This window comes from Callithrix jacchus, chromosome 7 (genome assembly GCF_049354715.1).
Source record: "Callithrix jacchus isolate 240 chromosome 7, calJac240_pri, whole genome shotgun sequence".
Classification (NCBI taxonomy): Eukaryota; Metazoa; Chordata; class Mammalia; order Primates; family Cebidae; genus Callithrix; species Callithrix jacchus.
Window position 1 is genome coordinate 76483808 of NC_133508.1, and position 3664 is coordinate 76487471.

The 3664-nt window shown below is 49.0% G+C and overlaps 1 pseudogene; it reads left to right on the plus strand.

Annotated features, from left to right (window-relative positions):
• The first annotated feature begins 1513 nt into the window (after positions 1 to 1513).
• On the plus strand, positions 1514 to 2774 carry LOC100401892 (small ribosomal subunit protein uS2 pseudogene; annotated as a pseudogene).
• The last annotated feature ends 890 nt before the right edge of the window (positions 2775 to 3664 follow it).

Consider the following 3664-nt stretch of genomic DNA (forward strand, 5'->3'; position numbering starts at 1 on the left):
TCTTCATATTTAGCCAGGAATTTGCTCTTCCATTTATTGATTGATTGAGATACGGTCTTGCTCTGACACCCAGGCTGGAGTGCAGTGGTGCAATCTCGGCTCACTGCAACCTCTACCTCTCAGGCTCAAGCCCTCTTCCTACCTCAACCTCCCAAGTAGGTGGGACTATAGGCACACAGAACCACCCCCAGCTAATTTTTATATTTTTAGTAGAGGCAGGGTTTCACCATGTTGGCCAGGCTGATATTGAACTTCTGGACTCAAATGATCCACTTGTCTCGGCCTCCCAAAATGCTGGGATTACAGGTGTGAGCCACTGTGCCTGGGCTGTTTTTCCATTTATTTATTTATTTGTTTATTTTCTTCTTGGGATGGAGTCTCACTCTGTTGCCCAGACTTGAGTGCACTGGCATGATCTCAGCTCACTGCAACCTCTGCCTCTGGGTTTAAGTGATTCTCCACCATGCCTGGCTAATTTTTGTATTTTTAGTAGAGGCCGGGTTTCACCATGTTGGCCAGGATGGTCTTGATCTCCTGACCTCGTGATCCACTGGCCTCGGCCTCCCAAAGTGCTGGCATTATAGGCATGAGCCAGTGCACCCAGCCTTTTCTTCTTTTTAAACTGTAACGATTCTTACCTTTTTTTTTTTTTTTTTTTTGAGATGGAGTCTCAATCTGTAGCCCAGGCTGGAGTGCAGTGGCATAATCTTGGCTCACTGCAACCTCTACCTCCCGGGTTCAAGCAATTCTTTGCCTTAGCCTCAGCCTCCTCAGTAGCCGGAACTATAGGCACCTACCACCACTCCCGGCTAAGTTTTGTATTTTTAGTAGAGACAGGGTTTCAGCATCTTGGCGAGGCTGGTCTTGAACACCTGACCTGGTGATCTACCACCCCCTCCCTTGACCTTCCAAAGTGTTGGGATTATAGGCGTGAGCCACCTCACCTGGCCAACAATTCTTACTTTCATTAGGCAGATTCCTGAGCCAAGTGGTCTGAGAGGGCATTCTGGAGCAGGGAAATTTGATCTGATCATAAGATGTCTAGGATTTTAGTGGAAGTAAAAAGGTGAAGATGGGAGAAGAGGAGAAAAAAGATCTAGGGAATGGGGAGGTAGGAAGAGGAAGGGCTCTGGAGCCAGCCCCAGAAGAAGTTAACCAGAGGTAAAATCTGGTTTCTTGGCTGGGTGAGGTGGCTCATGCGTAATCCCAGCACTTTGGGAGGCCGAGGTGGGCGGATCACAAGGTCAAGAGATCAAGACCATCCTGGCCAACATGGTGAAACCCTGTCTCTACTAAAATGCAAAAAAAAACTAGCTGGGCATGGTGGCATGCGTCTGTGGTCTCAGCTACTCCAGAGGCTGAGGCAGAAGAATCGATTGAATCCAGGAGGCGGAGGTTGCAGTGAGCCGAGATTGCGCCAATGTGCTCCAGCCTGGCAACAGAGCAAGACTCTGTCTCCAAAAAAAAAAAAAAAAAAAAATCTGGTGTCTTATCCTACATCTGTGGCTCTGTTACCTTGGCTTGGGTTTCACTCCAAAGCTGTCCTTTCCTTAAACCCCTAAGGGATTGCTTTAGGTTCAGTGAAAAAAGGGTTCAGGAGACCTTGCATCTCCCTCTACAGCCAACCTGGGGAAGGGGCCAGTCTTAGAGAGAAAAGAGCAGCTTTCAAGAACAGGCTGGGCGCAGTGGCTCACACCTGTAATCCCAGCACTTTGAGAGGCCGAGACCGGTAGATTACCTGAGGTCAGAAGTTTGAGACCAGCCTGGCCAGCATGGCGAAACCCTGCCCCTACTAAAAATAGAAAAATTAGCCTTTCCGCACTACCTGCCAAGGGCTCTATATGGCGTTGTTCTGGATTCCCATCATAACTTAAAGGGAAACTTTCACAATGTCCGGAGCCCTGGATGTCCTGCAAATGGAGGAGGATGTCCTTAAGTTCCTGGCAGCAGGAACCCATTTAGGTGGCACCAACCTTGACTTCCAGATGGAACAGTATATCTATAAAAGGAAAAGTAATGGCATCTACATCATAAATCTAAAGAGGACCTGGGAGAAGCTTCTCCTGACAGCTCATGCCATTGTTGCCATTGAAAACCCTGCTGATGTCAGTGTTATATCCTCCAGGAATACTGGCCAGAGGGCCGTGCTGAAGTTTGCTCCTGACACTGGAGCCATTCCAATTGCTGGCCGCTTCACTCCTGGAACCTTTACCAACTAGATCCAGGCAGCCTTCCCGGAGCCACGGCTGCTTGTGGTTACTGACCCAAGGGCTGACCACCAGCTTCTCACAGAGGCGTTTTATATTAAACTACCTGCCATTGCTCTGTGTAATACAGATTCTCCTCTGCGCTGTGTGGACATTGCCATCCCATGCAACAACAAAGGAGCTCACTCAGTGGGTTTGATGTGGTGGATGCTGGCTCGGGAAGTTTTGCGCATGCGTGGCACCATTTCCCATGAACACCCGTGGGAGGTCATGCCTGATCTCTACTTCTACAGAGATCCTGAAGAGATTGAAAAAGAAGAGCAGGCTGCTGCTGAAAAGGCTGTGACCAAGGAGGAATTTCAGGGCGAATGGACTGCTCCAGCTCCTGAGTTTACTACTACTCAGCCTGAGGTTGCTGACTGGTCTGAAGGCATGCAGGTGCGTTCTGTGCCTATCCAGCAGTTCCCTACTGAAGACTGGAGTGCCCAGCCTGCCACGGAAGACTGGTCTGCAGCTTCCACTGCTCAGGCCACTGAATGAGTAGGGGCAACTACTGAATGGTCTTAAGCTGTTCTTGTGTGGCCTCTTTTTTTTTTTTTTTTTTTTGAGATGGAGTTTCACTCTTGTTACCCGGGCTGGAGTGCAATAGCACGATCTTGGCTCACCGCAACCTCCGCCTCCTGGGTTTCAGCAATTCTCCTGCCTCAGCCTCCCAGCCTCCCAAGTAGCTGGGACTACAGGCGTGCGCCACCATGCCCAGCTAATTTTTGTATTTTAGTAGAGACAGGGTTTCACCATGTTGACCAGGATGGCCTCGATCTCTTGACTTCATGATCCACTCGCCTCGGCCTCCCAAAGTGCTGGAATTATAGGTGGGAGCCACTGCACCCAGCCATGTGGTCTCTTAAACAACATAAAAGATTCATGGAAAATAAACATCAAATTTCTAAAAAAAAAAAAAAAAAAAAAAAATACAAAAAAATAGCTGGGTGTGGTGGTGGGCACCTGTAATCCTAGCTACTCAGGAGGCTGAGGCAGAAGAATTGCTTGAATCTGGGAGGCGGAGGTTGCAGTGAGCCAAGATTGCGACATTGCACTCGAGCCTGGGCAACAAGAGCAAAACTCCGTCTCAAAAAATAAAAATAAAAAAATAGGGGAATGATCCAAGATGGCTGATCGCTTACATCTAGGGATTGCAGCTCCCAGCGAAAGTTCAGACAACGAGAGGACACCACACTTTCAGACAAATTTTGATCACTCACGGAGCAGAAGATTCCCAGTGGAGGAGCTCCACAGGTTGCCAGTGTGACTCTTGTGGCTGGCGCAGCAGTTTTGTCAGCACCTCAGTGTGGCAGCTCACAGTGCAGAGTAAACGGGACTGGTTCCCCTTCTGACCGACGTTTGGAGCTCTGGGAAGGCAGAGTCACCTATTACGGACTCAAGAAGGAAGCCAGACT